Genomic DNA, 18,312 nt, shown 5'->3' on the forward strand with positions numbered 1-18,312 from the left:
GAGCTGCAGTTGGTTTCAGAATGGGTGGCAAGGAATAAGTTAGTCCTAATTATTTCAAAAACTTAAAGCATTGTATTTTGGACAAATCATTCACTAAACCCTAAAACTCAAATAATTCTTCTAATAAATAGTGTGGAAATTTAGCAACTTGAAGTGACTTAACTCCTTGGAATACCCCTGGATTGTCAACTGTCATTGTCAAAACAGTAGCTAAGATGGGGAGAAGTCTGTCCATAATAAAGCACTGCTCTGCCTTTTTAACAACACTATCAACAAGGCAGGTCCTACAGTCCCTAGTTTTGTCGCACCTGGACTACTGTTCAGTCATGTGATCAGGTGCCACAAAGAGGGACCTAGGAAAATTACAATTGGCTTAGAATAGGGCAGCGCGGCAGGCCCTTATTAAATGTACACGTAGAGCTAACATTAATAAAATGCATGTAAATCTCTCATGGCTCAAAGTGGTGGAGAGATTGACTACATCACTAATTGTTTTTGTAAGAAGTGTTGATATGTTGAATGCACCGAGGTGTCTATTTAAACTTCAGGGATACAGCTCGGACAATCATGCATATCCCACATATCTACACAATCTACACAAGTATAGAACAGAGTATGGTGCGCAGTACTACGTAGAGCCATGACTACATGGAACTCTTTTCAACATCAAGTAACTGATACAAGCAGTAGAATCAGATTTAAAAAAACAGAATAAAAATAAACCTTATGGAACATCTGGGACTGTAAAGAGACGCACACACACAAGCACACACGAACGCTTACACATACACATGATAGGGTGTGTTTCAGGCACTCTACACACACGTACACATGGATTTTGTATTGTAGATACAGTGGGGAGAACAAGTATTTGATACACTGCCGATTTTGCAGGTTTTCCTACTTACAAAGCATGTAGAGGTCTGTAATTTTTATCATAGGTACACTTCAACTGTGAGAGACGGAATCTAAAACAAAAATCCAGAAAATCACATTGTATGATTTTTAAGTAATTCATTTGCATTTTATTGCATGACATAAGTATTTGATCACCTACCAACCAGTAAGAATTCCGGTTCTCACAGACCTGTTAGTTTTTCTTTAAGAAGCCCTCCTGTTCTCCACTCATTACCTGTATTAACTGCACCTGTTTGAACTCGTTACCTGTATAAAAGACACCTGTCCACACACTCAATCAAACAGATGCCAACCTCTCCACAATGGCCAAGACCAGAGAGCTGTGTAAGGATATCAGGACAAATTGTAGACCTGCACAAGGCTGGGATGGGCTACAGGACTACGGTCAATCACCCTCGGTGATTGACCGGCACCCTCAATCACCCTCAATCACCCTCAATCACCCATTGATGCCCCACGACGTGAGATCTTGCATGGAGCATGCAAGATCTCACGTCGTGGGGCATCAATGATCATGAGGAAGTTGAGGGATCAGCCCAGAACTACACGGCAGGACCTGGTCAATGACCTGAAGAGAGCTCGGACCACAGTCTCAAAGAAAACCATTAGTAACACATTACGCCGTCATGGATTAAAATCCTGCAGCGCACGCAAGGTCCCCCTGCTCAAGCCAGCGCATGTCCATGCCCATCTGAAGTTTGCCAATGACCATCTGGATGATCCAGAGGAGGACTGGGAGAAGGTAATGTTGTCTGATGAGACAAAAATATAGCTTTTTGGTCTAAACTCCACTCGCCGTGTTTGGAGGAAGAAGAAGGATGAGTACAACCCCAAGAACACCATCCCAACCGTGAAGCATGGAGGTCAGGGAGAGGTTGAACATGGCAGTGAATACACTTGCCAGCTGGTCAGCGCATGCTCTGGTAATCCGTCTGGACCTGCTGCCTTTTGAATGTTAACCTGTTCAAAGGACTTACTCACATCAGCTACGGAGAGCATGATCACACAGTCGTCCGGGACAGCTGGTGCTCTAATGCATGGTTCAGTGTTGCTTGCCTCGAAGTGAGCAGATATTTAACTCGTCTGGAAGGCTTGGACAAACTGGACAGTTTGCAGCTGGCTTTCCCTTTGTAATCTGTGATAGTTTTCAAATCCTGCCACATCCGACGAGCGTAAGAACCGGTGTAGTAGGATTCGATCTTGGTCCAGTATTGATGCTTTGCCTGTTTGATGTTTAGTCAAAGGGCATAGCAAGATTTCTTATAAGCATCCGGATTAGTGTCCCTCGGATTTAGCTCATTGCAGATGTTACCTCTAATCCATGGTTGGGATACATACGGTCACTGTGGGGACGACATCCTCGATGCACTTATTAATGAAGCCGGTGACTGATGTAGTAAACATATTCAAGTCTGTGCTAGCGAAACAGTCCTTTAGTTTAGAATCAGCTTCATCGGACCACTTCCATATTAGGGGTGCCACTGGTACTTCCTGTTTGAGTTGATGCTTGTAAGAAGTGTTACTTTCCCCAGTTTCTGTGTTGTGGTTTGTGTATTTGTATGTGTTTGTTTCAGGATGGCTTCCTGAAATTCTCCCCAAGCAGCTGATTGGTCGGCCCTCATTGATGATTGGAGAGCTGACCCCGCCCCCTCGTCAGGACGCAGCTGTCTTCAATTACCAACTCCTTCTGAAGCTATTTAAGCCAGAGTTCTGTTGCTCAGAAGGGAGAGGATGCTGATAGCTGAGGGTTATCCTATGTTGGTTGTTCCAGAGATGAGTGTGTCCTGTGATGATTATTGCTGGGGAGCTTATTTTATGTCCTGTCTTGGTTGTTGCAGAGAATAGAGCTGATGGGTAAATTCTGTGTTAGTTGTCGTTCAGAGTTTTGTTAAGTATTGTGTGGCCGCTGCTTCTGAGGTATGTGTGTGCCAATAGGATGCAGTGGTTTTGATTATTGAAATTGTTTGTGTTATTCTGTTTCATTTGTTCCCAGGGGGGAAGGGGAAGGCACCTAGGGAGTGCTTAGGCAAGAGGCCTGCGGGCATACATAACCCGTAGTATTTACTGTCTATACACACTAGGTAAGACCTGGGCGGACCACCCCCTGTATGTTGGTTAGTGCACCAGGTGGTGCTAGTTAGGTAAGTAGTGGGTAGGCAGGTAAGGTAGGAGAGGGGGCTTAGATATTTACTATCTTTGCTTTTGATCCGTCCAGCCCCTTTTCCCCAAAATAACCGTGTGATGGAATAAATTCCCTTTAAACGGTACTTATCTCTGCCTTTCATCCTTACTCACGCCTACAATGACCATATACTTTTACTCCACAGGGCGTTGCGTTGTAGCAGGGTGTTGCGTTCCCTCTTCGGGCCTCCCTCAGGTGGTCAGGGTAGGTAACAACAAATCTGCCACACTGTCACGCTGTGTCACACTGTCACGGATTACGAGTATTATGCTCCTTCAGTCTTCCAGGCCTTCATCATCGAAGTGCTTCGGTACATGCTGGGATGGGGTGTAGTGGTCTATATAGACAACATTTTGGTCTATTCTGCTGACTAGCATGTCTCGTTGGTCAGGTCTGTGCTGGAAAGATTGTTGGAGCAGGATCTATATGTTAAACAAGAGACATGTTTGTTTTTCCAGCGGTCTGTGTCTTTTTGGGCTTCATCATATCCACGGAGGGAGTGGAGATGGAGGAGCAACGTGTCAGCGCAGTCAGGTCAAGGCCCATCCCCAACTCCGTGAAAGCAGTCCAACGATTCCTGGGGTTCGCCAACTATTTCCGGAGGTTCATCCGGGGCTTCAGCACGGTGATCGTGCCTCTTACCTCCCTGCTGAGAGGAGGTCCCCAGCGGCTTCTTTGGATGGCGGATGCGGAAATGGCGTTTGAGACGCTGAAGGCACGTTTCACCACTGCTCCTGTGTTGGTACATCCCTACTAGAGGTCGACCGATTATGATTTTTCGATATCGATAATTGGAGGACAAAAAAGCCGATACTGATTAATCAGACGAATTTTATAAAATGTATTTGTAATAATGATAATTACAACAATACTGAATGAACACTTATTTTAACCTAATATAATACATCAATAAAAATCAATTTAGCCTCAAATAATTCCATTTGGTTTAAATAATGCAAAAACAAAGTGTTGGAGTGGTAAAAGTGCAATATGTGCCATGTAAAAAAGCTAACGTTTGAGTTCCTTGCACAGAACATATGAAAGTTGGTGGTTCCTTTTAACATGAGACTTCAATATTCCAAGGTAAGAGGTTTTAGGTTGTAGTTAATATAGTATTTATAGGACTATTTCTCTCTATACTATTTGTATTTCATATACCTTTGACTATTGGATGTTCTTATAGGCACTACAGTATTGCCAGTGCAACAGTATAGCGTCCGTCCCTCTCCTCGCTCCTACCTGGGCTCGAACCAGGAACACATCGACAACAGCCACACTCGAAGCAGCATTACCCATCGCTCCACAAAAGCCAGAGCAAGGGGAATAACTACTCCAAGTCTCAGAGCGAGTGATGTTTTAAACGCTATTAGCGCACACCCAGCTAACTAGCTAGTCATTTCACATCGGTTACACCAGCAATTAGGCTGATAGGCTTGAAGTCATAAACAGCGCTGTGATAGCGAAGAGCTGCTGGCAAAACGCACGAAAGTGCTGTTTGAATGAATGCTTATGAGCCTGCTGCTGCCCACCATCGCTCAGTCAGACTGCTCTATCAAATCATGGACTTAATTATAACAATAACACATAGAAATACGAGCCTTTGGTCATTAATATGGTCGAATCCGGAAACTATCATTTCGAAAACAAAACGTTTATTATTTCAGTGAAATACGGAACCGTTCAGTATTTTATCTAACGGGTGGCATCCATAAGTCTAAATATTCTTGTTACATTGCACAACCTTCAATGTTATGTCATAATTACGTAAAATTCTAGCAAATTAGTTCGCAATGAGCCAGGCTGCACAAACTGTTGCATATACCCTGACTCTGCGTGCAATGAACGCAAGAGAAATGACACAATTTCACCTGGTTAATATTGCCTGCTAACCTGGATTTCTTTTAGCTAAATATGCAGGTTTAAAAATATACACTTCTGTGTATTGATTTTAAGGAAGGCATTGGTGTTTATGGTTAGGTACAGTCGTCCAACGATTGTGCTTTTTTTTTTTTTTTTTCGCAAATCCTTCCTGAACATACGCAGACAAAGCAACACGCCTAACGTCCCGAAAAAAATTCAATAATCTAATAAAACTATATTGAAAAAACATACTTTACGATGATATTGTCACATGTATCAAATAAAATCAAAGCCGGAGATATTAGTCGTCTATAACGACAGCTGTACAGAAGGCAAAACCAGGTCCCTTCACGCGCTCTCCAGAAAACAGGAAACTGGTGACACGTCATACAAAGAGCATTTATTCGACCCCAGATCAAGTTATACACTCCATTTCTTCTCTCACTGCCTGTCGACATCTAGTGGAAGACGTATGAAGTGCATGTATACTGATATATATGAAGGACATTTATAGGCAGGCCCTAGAACAGAGCATCGATTTCAGATTTTCCACTTCCTGTCAGGAAGTGTGCTACAAAATGAGTTCTGTTTTACTCACAGATATAATTCAAACGGTTTTAGAAACTAGAGAGTGTTTTCTATCCAATAGTAATAATAATATGCATATTGTACGAGCAAGAATTGAGTACGAGGCCGTTTGAAATTGGCACCTTTTATCCGGCTACTCAATACTGCCCCTGCAGCCCAAACAGGATAACTAAATATATAGAGTCTGTTTTAAAAATGACTGTTTTGCTTTGGCTGTAAACTGTCAGGGGCATCATGAACAGCAAGTAAAGATAGAGAGAGCAACAGTGACACCACATAGACATCCTGCTGAAACCACATGGAGACACAGAGAGTAGGTAGGACGGTCCTGTGTGCACAAAGCCAGCATGCACACCTGACCAAAATGTAGATACGACCTCATATTGTGCTTACAGAAGACTGCAGAGTACCTGGGAATTTGTTCACTGTGTGGGGGTGGGGGTGAGTGACATGCTATTAACACAACCAAAAGAGGACAACACATTACAGAGGAGAGATGATTTGACACAATAGGTTGACTCCCATTCTTATTCAACTTCTCCCTGGAACTCAATACAACATTACACACAAACACCAGTCATAGAGATCACTTTTCTATCCATTTTATTTTGAGTGATTGTTTTGCTCCAATTTATAACATAGTAGATGTTCGTAGTAATAATCTAGAGATGACGATTACCTAGCCTGTTTGATGCATGTTACTCTATGATGCTGAAATGGATTCATAACCTGTAATTGATGTGTAAGCATGTAAATATTACCTTGTTACAGAGTTTGACATTTTGAACCTTTTGACAACTTCAAAAAGTTGCTGAAACTCTATTGTTGAACCAGTCATGAGGACTTCCATGTATACTCCTGCTCCATTGAAAGATAATATAATTGCAATACTTCAATGTGCACATTAAATACATTAAAACTGCTCAATTACAATGTGCACATTGTCATACTTGAATTATTATTTTCAACATTATCAACTGTAACATACTCAGCTACAAAGTCTATTTTTCAGGCTTTGTTCAGGCTTTCCTCATGAAGAGAGTGAGTTGTGCTCTTAGTGACATGGATGTTTGTGGTTTAGATGCACTGAGGTGTGTGAAGACAGTGTGTGGTGAGGATTGATGGCCATTTCTATGGTTTAGAGATGAGTTAAGCTGAGTGGAAAATCTATTTAGGGCCGTCAGAACACCACAGAGATCAGATAAAGGATACAGCTGAAAAGAGAGTTTTAGAAAAGCTTTGTTATATTGAGCATAAGCCGTATATGGTTGTTGCACACTGAATCTGTGGGTGAAATAATCAGCACCTCACAACCCTGAGCTGCACACTCCACTCCCCTTCCCCCATGACCGTCCGGAACCTACGAGTCTAGCGGGTACCATAAACCTGCCTCTCAAACTCTCTCTGACCTGTATGACCTGTGCCCTGACAGGTTGTTAGGGAGGTTATTAGGGGGTCGGACAGCTGCCCATCTTCTTGACGATGGAGGTCACACAATACTTGCACTCTACCTCCATCAGTGGCAGAGAGCAACATCTCTGTCTCTACCCATCAACAACTGGACTCAATAACATCTATCTGGGCTTGTGGGATGGTGTGCGTGCACAGTGAGTTATGTGATATTTGTTGCTTGTTCTTCATAGTTAGTTACAATTGTTGTATGCTGCCTTTGTGTATAGCTGTATTGTAATGTGTAGGTAGCATATACATTTTCATACAGTCCTTCCCTTTTTAATAGCCTTGATGCTCTACTTGTGCTATTCGATAGTAGTGTGTTCCGTGGATTCATTACCACTGTTTAGAACCACTACCATTCCTCTACCTTTCCCACTTTTTATTCCCATGTACATTCCTATGTCCATCTCCATATTCATATTCTCCAGTCTTTCTCACTTTTTATTCCCATGTACATTCCTATGTCCATCTCCATATTCATATTCTCCAGTGTGTGTAAATACATTTCCTGTGTGTGTCAACTCTTGGACTGGCTTATTCCCCTCTAACTGGGGGCGGTGTCAGTGGGTCAAAAACCAGTAGAATACTGGTTCACTCTCTTTCACCACTGTTCTGTCCTGCCGATGTATTGAAAAAGCAGCTAGATTTTTATTTACCTTGTCCTTGTCAAAATCAAATCAAATTTTATTTGTCACATACACATGGTTAGCAGATGTTAATGCGAGTTTAGCGAAATGCTTTTGCTTCTAGCTCCGACAGTGCAGTAATATCTAACAAGTAATCCAACAATTCCACAACAACTACCTTTTACACACAATGTAAAGGGATGGAATAAGAATATGTACATATAAATATATGATTGAGCGATGGCTGAGCGGCATTGGCAAGTTAGCAATAGATGGTATAAAAAAATAGTATATACATATGAGCTGGGTAATGTAAGATATGTTAATATTATTAAAGTGGCATTATTTAAAGTGACAAGTAATCCATTTATTAAAGTGGCCAATGATTTGAGTCTGTATGTGTCACAATTCCAATGGTGAAATGAAGGAGTCAGGTGCAGAGAGCAGGGTAGTACTGAGCAAGTGGAATTTATTATTTCAACCAGAAATAATCTATGAGACGGCTACGCCACACAAGAAAGGGCGCGTCAAAAAATACAGTCCAACATAAATTAGGACAGAATCCACTATACAAAATCACCACCACAACAAACAGAATAACAAGCCCGCACAAAAGTCGGCGGGCCAACTGGGTTTAAATAACACCCTAACCCTAAACACAAAACAGGTGTAACCAATTAGACAAACCTAAATGAAAACAGAAAAGGGGATCGGTGGCAGCTAGTAGGCCGGAGACGACGACCGCCGAGCGCCGCCCGAACGGGAAGAGGCACCATCCTCGGCGGGATTCGTAACAGTATGTAGGCAACAGCCTCTCTCTGTTAGTGATGGCTGTTTAACAGTCTGATGGCCTTGAGATATAAGCTGTTTTTCAGTCTCTCGGTCCCAGTTTTGATGCACCTGTACTGACCTCACCCTCTGGATGGTAGCGGGGTGATCCGGCAGTGGCTTGGATGGTTATTGTCCTTGATGATCTTTTTGGCCTTCCTGTGACATTGGGTGCTGTAGCTGTCCTGGAGGGCAGGTAGTTTTCCCCCAGTGATGCATTGTGCAGATTGCACCACCTTCTGGAGAGCCTTGCGGTTGTGGGTGGTGCAGTTGCCATACCAGGAGGTGATACAGCTCGACAGGATGCTCTCTATTGTGCATCTGTAGAAATTTGTGAGGGTTTTAGGTGACAAGCCAAATTTCTTCAGCATCCTGAGGTTGAAGAGGCGCTGTTGCGCCTTCTACACCACACTGTCTGTGTGGGTGGACCATTTCAGGTTGTCAGTGATGTGTACGCCGAGGATCTTAAAACTTTCCACCTTCACCACTACTGTCCCGTCGATATGGATTGGGGTTGCTCCCTCTGCTGTTTCCTGAAGTCCTCGATCATCTCCTTTGTTTTGTTGACATTGAGTGAGAGATTGTTTTCCTGACATCACACTCCGAGTGCCCTCAGCTCCTCCCTGTAGGCTGTCTCATTGTTGTTGGTAATCAAGCCCACTACTGTTGTGTCGTCTACAAATTTGATGATTGAGTAGGAGGCGTCATGGCCATGCAGTCATGGGTGAACATGTCTATATAGGATATGTCTATATAGAAATATAGGATATTACAGTTCTTCAGATCACTTTGATAGGCTAGTCTCGAACGGAGCTCATTCAGTTTCTTCTCCAGTGACAGCACCTTCGTAACTAGAACGGAGGGTAGAAGTGGTTTATCCACTCTTTGACGTAGTCTTGCAGGCATCCTGCACGCCAGCGTCTATATTTGGGTCGCCTCGTCCGTCTTCAAGTGTCGAGATGTGGGCCTGGTCCTGGATAATCAATATGGTTTCGCCTCCGACTCATTGAAGTAGAAGTCCTCATCCAAATTGAGGCTAGTGACAGCTGTTCTGATGTCCAGAAGCTCTTTTAATCATAGGAAACCATGGTGGAAACATCATGTACAAGAAAAAGTTAAGATCTGCTCCAAAAAAAATTAAAAATAGCACAATTGGTCGCTCCAGCGCCATTCCACATAAACATCCGCATTATGCACTCAGTATTATGGAAATAGATTGTGGATAAGGAAATGTGATAGACTACAGTCCTGTCAAGGGGGTGTACTTGTACATCAAGCTGCCTCCTGCTACAGAAACAGGATATAGGTTGTGGTTCCTATGAGCTGTTCTGGCTCGCAAAAGCCAAGGCTCATGCTAGGCTACCTTCTTTTGACAACTAACTAGAACACCTCCTGTCTTCAGAGTCGATAATGAAAGGGGCTGTGCTTTTTTACTGATAGGTTCTCCCCTTTATCTTTCTCACTCAAACACCCACATGGACAGCCACACACAACCCCATGTGTCTACTATGATACAAGGGTGCCCTACGTCTTTGAAAGAAAACGAAAACAATTTTGACCGGGACATTCAACAGTTACTGAAAAACAGCAACCCAGCTTTACGTGTTTACTAGTCTGTGACCAACTGACAGCCAAAGAGTTGACACACAGGAACTTTATTCACACGCCCAGGAGATGTACATGGGGATGGAAAGTGGGAAAGGTTGTGGTTCTGTAGAAGGAATTAAAATGCAATCAATATACTGTAAATACGATATTACAAGAGCTGTAGTAAACAGTAATACAGGAATGTATAAATGGCATATAATCCCTGAAAATGTTTACAGGCCACAAACTGTACAGAGGCAGCATACATAATGCAACAATAGCTAACTATTAAGAACAATATAGACATGTCCCACAACTCACTTCGTGCATGCACACCATCCCACATATCAAAAGAGATATGAGTGTGTCCAGCTTTTGTTTTGAAGGACAGAGATGATCTTGCTGCTATTTCTGTTACTGTTGAAGGAGACTGAGAGGGGGAGACAGGAATTTGGGATCTGGGACCCAAGATGACTGCCTGTGATCGGCTGACACCATGGTGTGATAAAGCACCTGGCAACCATGACCCCTAGCAACCAATCGGTTTGGCTAGGGCCAGAGGTGTGAGGGGCCAGTTTATGACCCATAGCCTAGCCTGCCAGGCTCCGGAGGGGAGGGGAGGCTACTGCAGGAGTTAGAAAGTTAAAGAGTTTGTCCCTGGGAGAGGGCTCTGAGAATAATATGATGGGCTACGAGTCAACAGCAGGGAATTTGTAACAGTTACAATACTCCAGGTGACCCATACCTGGGTGGGTAGGGCTCGTGGCTGTAACCTGGATACACATTCTACTCTGCGCTCTGTAAACTAATGATTACAGTTTAAGAATTTACAAAACCTTTGAACTTGTATATAATAAGATACTTTGTTGGTCTGCTTGGCAGTGGTCTGTGCTTCTAATTGTCATGGGCGTGAACAACGAAGAATAAGAACAACTGACTGACACCACATACAGTAGACTTCCTGCTGAAAACCACACACTGTGCACAGGGGCTTCAGTCCTATCCAAAGCGTAGTGATGGTGTCGTTTTGAGCTCACAGTAAACCAAGTGTTCAGGTACCTGTGAACAGCTCACTGAGTGCATGATGCGTGGGTGGGTTTAGCATGGTAGCAGTAGGTTGTTTCTTTCAGAAGCCCTCTATACAAACATTCATACAGACATACTGTATGTACAGAAGACAAGAGAAGGAAAAATTCAATTCAAATTGGTGTCAGTTGTTTAAGTTGTTGACACAGCATGCTGTAGAATGGTCTTGTAAGTAATTATCTTGAAGGTTTTACTTGTTTGTTGGTTTATGGTTGTCTCACCACTCTGGACAGACCTGGGTTAAATAGTAGACTATCTGTTTTCGCACACTTTCTTTAGGTGCACTTGATTTATCTGGCCTCCATTGCGCCGGTCAAGCTAAACAAGTGTACCTAAAGAATTGGAAAGGAAACTAACACTATTTTGACCATGTCATTCAACAGTTACAATACTCCAGACGACCAATAGGCGGTCTGTAGTGCACAGAGCATGTCTTGTCTTGTCATCTACAGTATAAGGGTGAACAGGGGTGGAGCGTCATGAGTATATGTGGGGGAAATACCTACAGAATGAATCAAGTACATTTTAGTCAGTCTTACATTCCCTGTATATCATTTACAGAATCATGCACTAACTCCTGAGAGTGCATGGCTGACATGACACCCCAGCTTAACTAATAAATGTGACACATTTTATCTAGTCTGTTTCACTCTGTGGTTAGTGTTGTTCTCATAGGAAGCAATCTATCAGAAGGAGGCTCCTCCTCTATTGGTCTCCTTCTGAAGTAGTCTTATAAGACTTGTCTGATTCAGAATGCACTGAAAGTTCTCCCATGACATCATCATAAATTGTCCCTTCTCCCTGAGCCCATAGATCTAGAATAGATGGTGTCACACATGACACAGTTAACTCAGAGAGTTCAAATAGGGTTCATCAGCAGTTCTTTGTGGTTTGTAACTGATTTCAGATAACTAAATATATAGAGTCTGTTTTAAAAATAGCTGTTTTGCTGTGGATGTAAGCTGTCAGGGCCAACATGATCAAAAAGTAAAGATATTGAGAACAACATTGACACCACAGACATCCTGCTGAAAACCACATAGAGACACAGAGAGCAGGTTGGAGGGTCCCGTGTGCTTACAGCAGCCAGCAGGCCCTCCCACCAAATGTAGATGCAACCTCATCTTGTGCTTACAGAAGACTGCAAAGTACCTGTGAAACTGTTCACTGTGTGGGGGTGGGTGTGCGTGACATGCTATCAACACAACTAAAAGAATACGTTAGAGAGGAGAGAGGACTTGAATAAATAGGTTGTCTCCCATACTTATTCAACTACTCCCTGGAACTCAATACAAAACCACACCAAACACGAGTCATTGTCTCCGTCATATACAGTAGAGAGCACTCTGCTACCCATTTTATTTTGAGTGATTGTTTTGCTCCAATTTATAACGTAGTTGATGTTAGCAGTAACGATGCAGTGATGATGACTACCTAGCCTGTTTGATGCATGTTATTCCATGATGCTGAAACTGATTCATAACCTGTAATTGATGTATAAGCATTTAAATATTACCTTGTCATAGAATCTAACATTTTAAACATTTTGACAACTTCTAAAAGTTGCTACAACTCTTTATTGTTGATCCAGTCATGAGGACTTCCGTGTATACTGCTGCTCCCTATTGAAATTTAGTAGAATTGCAATACTTCAATGTCCACATAAAATAAATACACCGTTGGTAGATTATTTATTAAAACTGCTCTGTTACAGTGTGCACATTGTCATATTTGAATAATTTTTTTCAACATTATCAACTGTAATATACTCAGCTATGACATTTATTTTTCGTTCAGGATTTTCTCATGAAGAGAGTGAGTTGTGCTCTTACTGACATGGATGTTTGTGGTTTTGATGCACTGAGGTGTGTGAAGACAGTGTGTGGTGAGTACTGATGGTCATTGCTGGGAGTTTGAGATGAGTTAAGATGAGTGGTTAATCTATTTAGGGCCGTCATAACACCACAGAGATCTGATACAGGATACAGCTTAAAAAGAGTTTTAGAAAAGCTTTGTTAAAACACATGAAATTCTCTCGATTACCAAAGCCAAACATTTTGAATTGCCTGCGGTTAAAGTGAACATATATAAGGACTCCCACATCACTGTAGTCAGCTGCTACAGACCGCTCTCGGCTTGGGGAGACGCACCAAACTCTCTTTCTGATGTCCTGCACAAGCTAAATGACTCTGAATTCATTATTTTAGGAGATTTGAACTGGGACATGCTTACATCTGTATCAGACTATTTTAAAGAACTGTGTCACTCTCTGAATCTCACTCAATTAATTAATGCGCCTACAAGACCAAATCCCAGAGCACCTAACAAATCAACGCTATTGGACATTATTCTAACGAATACCCATCACAAATACACATCGGCTGGGATATTCTGTAATGATGTCAGTGATCACTGTGCAATTGCTTGTGTTAGAAATACAAACATGACCAAAGCCAAACACATTTTTAAAAGACATTTTAGACAGTTTGATGAGCAAGCATTCTTACATGATCTGTACCGTATAATTGACAGAGTAAGTCTGATTCCCGACACTGCCCGGGACTATTTTTATATGAAATTTGTGTCGATTTGTGATAAGCATGCCCCTGTGAAGACATTTAGAATCAGAGGAAGGGACAATCCCTGGATTTCAGATAACTTGGCAGAATTAATTAGAAAGATAAATATATCTTGGGCTCAAGCTAGACATACAAAACAGGGCTCCGGGCAGCCGAGCGGAAATGGAGGAAAACTCGCCTCCCTGCGGACCTGGCATCCTTTCACTCCCTCCTCTCTACATTTTCCTCTTCTGTCTCTGCTGCTAAAGCCACTTTCTACCACTCTAAATTCCAAGCATCTGCCTCTAACCCTAGGAAGCTCTTTGCCACCTTCTCCTCCCTCCTGAATCTTCCTCCCCCCCCCCTCCTCCCTCTCTGCGGATGACTTCGTCAACCATTTTGCAAAGAAGGTCGACGACATCCGATCCTCGTTTGCTAAGTCAAACGACACCGCTGGTTCTGCTCACACTGCCCTACCCTGTGCTTTGACCTCTTTCTCCCCTCTCTCTCCAGATGAAATCTCGCGTCTTGTGACGGCCGGCCGCCCAACAACCTGCCCGCTTGACCCTATCCCCTCCTCTCTTCTCCAGACCATTTCCGGAGACCTTCTCCCTTACCTCACCTCGCTCATCAACTCATCCTTGACCGCTGGCTACGTCCCTTCCGTCTTCAAGAGAGCGAGAGTTGCACCCCTTCTGAAAAAACCCGCCCTCGATCCCTCCGATGTCAACAACTACAGACCAGTATCCCTTCTTTCTTTTCTCTCCAAAACTCTTGAACGTGCCGTCCTTGGCCAGCTCTCCTGCGATCTCTCTAAGAATGACCATCTGGATCGAAATCAGTCAGGTTTCAAGACTAGTCATTCAACTGAGACTGCTCTTCTCTGTGTCACGGAGGCGCTCCGCACTGCTAAAGCTAACTCTCTCTCCTCTGCTCTCATCCTTCTAGACCTATCGGCTGCCTTTGATACTGTGAACCATCAGATCCTCCTCTCCACCCTCTCCGAGTTGGGCATCTCCGGCGCGGCCCACGCTTGGATTGCGTCCTACCTGACAGGTCGCTCCTACCAGGTGGCGTGGCGAGAATCTGTCTCCGCACCACGTGCTCTTACCACTGGTGTCCCCCAGGGCTCTGTTCTAGGCCCTCTCCTATTCTCGCTATACACCAAGTCACTTGGCTCTGTCATATCCTCACATGGTCTCTCCTATCATTGCTATGCAGACGACACACAATTAATCTTCTCCTTTCCCCCTTCTGATAACCAGGTGGCGAATCGCATCTCTGCATGTCTGGCAGACATATCAGTGTGGATGACGGATCACCACCTCAAGCTGAACCTCGGCAAGACGGAGCTGCTCTTCCTCCCGGGGAAGGACTGCCCGTTCCATGATCTCGCCATCACGGTTGACAACTCCATTGTGTCCTCCTCCCAGAGTGCTAAGAACCTTGGCGTGATCCTGGACAACACCCTGTCGTTCTCAACTAACATCAAGGCGGTGACCCGTTCCTGTAGGTTCATGCTCTACAACATTCGCAGAGTACGACCCTGCCTCACACAGGAAGCGGCGCAGGTCCTAATCCAGGCACTTGTCATCTCCCGTCTGGATTACTGCAACTCGCTGTTGGCTGGGCTCCCTGCCTGTGCCATTAAACCCCTATAACTCATCCAGAACGCCGCAGCCCGTCTGGTGTTCAACCTTCCCAAGTTCTCTCACGTCACCCCGCTCCTCCGCTCTCTCCACTGGCTTCCAGTTGAAGCTCGCATCCGCTACAAGACCATGGTGCTTGCCTACAGAGCTGTGAGGGGAACGGCACCTCCGTACCTTCAGGCTCTGATCAGGCCCTACACCCAAACAAGGGCACTGCGTTCATCCACCTCTGGCCTGCTCGCCTCCCTACCTCTGAGGAAGTACAGTTCCCGCTCAGCCCAGTCAAAACTGTTCGCTGCTCTGGCACCCCAATGGTGGAACAAACTCCCTCACGACGCCAGGACAGCGGAGTCAATCACCACCTTCCGGAGACACCTGAAACCCCACCTCTTTAAGGAATACCTAGGATAGGATAAAGTAATCCTTCTACCCCCCCCCCCCCCCCCCCTTAACAGATTTAGATGCACTATTGTAAAGTGGTTGTTCCACTGGATATCATAAGGTGAATGCACCAATTTGTAAGTCGCTCTGGATAAGAGCGTCTGCTAAATGACTTAAATGTAAATGTAAATGTAAATGTAAATGTTCCTGTTGACTGGGCCTCCTTCAGAGCACTAAAAACAAATGCACAGGATTGACCAGGAAGTCCAAATCAGATTACTATTTAAATGCAGTCACAGAGAACCTAAAACAACCCTAAGAGGTTCTGGAAGCTAATCAAATCAGTGTCAGGTTCTAATGTATCCTCTGGCCTTCCTGACCATTTAATGATGGATTCTAATGAAGTGAAGGATGAAGCAGATATTGTAGGGTTTTTTAACAAGCATATCTGCTGGTTCAGTTTTTGATAATGGTGGAGCCCAGGCCTCTAATGTAAGCTCTGTTACAGCCAACTATGATATAGGTCCTCATGTGAACAATTTTAACTTTGAGCCTGTTTCTTATACTGAGGTCTGTAAAGCACTAAAGGCTATAGACACTAAAACGTCTGCAGGTCCAGACAGCCTGGATCCCTACCTCTTAAAGATAGCAGCTGGTATTATTACTGAACCTGTGGCTCACATTTTCAACTTGAGTCTCTTGACCAATTCCATACCCAGCATTTGGAAATCAGCTTATGTCCTTCCTCTGCTGAAGGGTGGAGATCCCTCAGATGTTAATAACTATCGTCCTATCTCTAAACTCCCTATCCTGGCCAATGTCTATGAATCCCTAGTGAACACACAATTAAAAACGTCTTAATTGAAAAGAACATACTGAGCGGTGTTCAGTCTGGCTTTAGATTGGGGCACAGCACCACAACTGCAGCAGTGGCAGTGGCACACGACATCATTAATGCACTTGATAAAAAGCAACATTGTGCTGCTCTGTTTGTGTATTTATCAAATGCCTTTGATTCAGTTGACCATAAATTGTTGCTAGGTAGACTCAGAAACATTGGCCTCAGTGAAGATGGCAGTAAATTGGTTTAGGAACTAACTTTCTGGCAGAACACAATGTGTATATACTGACAATCACAAGTCTAGCTTTCTTGAGATTAATAGAGGTGTGCCCCAGGGATCCATTTTAGCTGCTGTGTTGTTCTCAATTTTTATTAATGATTTGGAAAATGGGATGCAACCAGCAAAGTTACATCTACAGTATATACAGATGATACAGTCATATATTCATGTGCTCCTTCTCTGGATCAGGCTGTTGAAGAGCTCCAGACCTCTTTTCAGTCACTACAGGCCTCCCTTTATGGTCTGAAACTGGTCTTGAATGTACAAAAAACTAAATTCATGACCTTTACCAGAGCAAGAACTCTGCCAGAGAATGTTAGCATTGTCACATCTGGTGGATCCATTGAAAAAGTGTCATCCTACAAATACCTAGATGTCCTTTAAAACTTCTTATGGCTGCAGGGGGCGTATTGAAAAACTGGAAAATATGTGCCCATTTTCAAACGGCCTCTTAATCAATTTTTGCTCTTACAATATGCATATTATTACTACTATTGGATAGAAAACAGTCTCTAGTTTCTAAAAACGTTTGAATTATTTCTCTAAGTGGAACAGAACTATTTTTACAGCCCATTTCCTATCCGGAAGTGAGATTTCCAACATCGATGTCTCTCTTCAAGACCTTGTCTATAAAAGGGCATGTCACTTAGGACTGTAGAAACACGTCATACGCCTTCCCCTGGGTGTCATGCGGAAGTGAGAGCAGAAAGGACTTGAATATCTCGTCCAGGGTTTGAACACAACCTCTTGGAGTGAGACTTGCGCACTTTATTTTTTTTTTCTGGGCGCGAAGTAGGACCTGTACTCGGCTCCTGGAAAACGCTCGTTAAAGGTGAATATGACCTCCGGCTTCGATTTTATTTGATACATGTCACAATATCATCCTAAAGTATGTTTTTTCAATATAGTTTAATTATATTATTGAAATTATTCTGGACTTTAGACGTGATGCGACGCAAGAATTTTGTCAAGATGGAGAGGTTAGCGTCGCACTGCCAGTGTGCTTGCTAATTCAAGAGGGAAATCGTTCGTTCTGGATCGAAATAAAGACGTTTCTGAACAAAGGACCCCTTGGAGAACATTCTGATGGAAGATCAACAAAGATAAGGACCCAATTTGGGATGCTTTTTCATATATCTGTCGAACTGTGCTATGCTACCGTTCGACTAGAATCAATGCTGCTGTGTGCTAGCTAATGTAGTAAGCTAATATAACGATATATTGTGTTTTCGCTGTAAAACACTTCAAAAATCGGAAATATTGGCTCTTTTCACAAGATCTTTGTCTTTCATTAGCTATCCACCATATATTTTTCTGAAATGTTTTATGATGTGTAATTAGTAGTTGACGTTGGTGTCTGTATTTTCTCTGGCTACTCCCGTGCGATTTCTGACTGTTGCTATGATGGTAGCAGTAATGTAAAACTGATTTATAGCTAAAATATGCACATTTTTTGAACAAAACATAGATTTA

At 43.2% G+C, this 18,312-nt stretch overlaps 1 pseudogene; it reads left to right on the forward strand.

Annotated features, from left to right (window-relative positions):
- Positions 1–3,605: 3,605 nt before the first annotated feature.
- The window catches only part of LOC120030255, a 33,017-nt pseudogene continuing 18,310 nt past the window's right edge, over positions 3,606–18,312 (forward strand).

This window comes from Salvelinus namaycush, chromosome 36 (assembly GCF_016432855.1).
Source record: "Salvelinus namaycush isolate Seneca chromosome 36, SaNama_1.0, whole genome shotgun sequence".
NCBI classification, from domain to species: domain Eukaryota; kingdom Metazoa; phylum Chordata; class Actinopteri; order Salmoniformes; family Salmonidae; genus Salvelinus; species Salvelinus namaycush.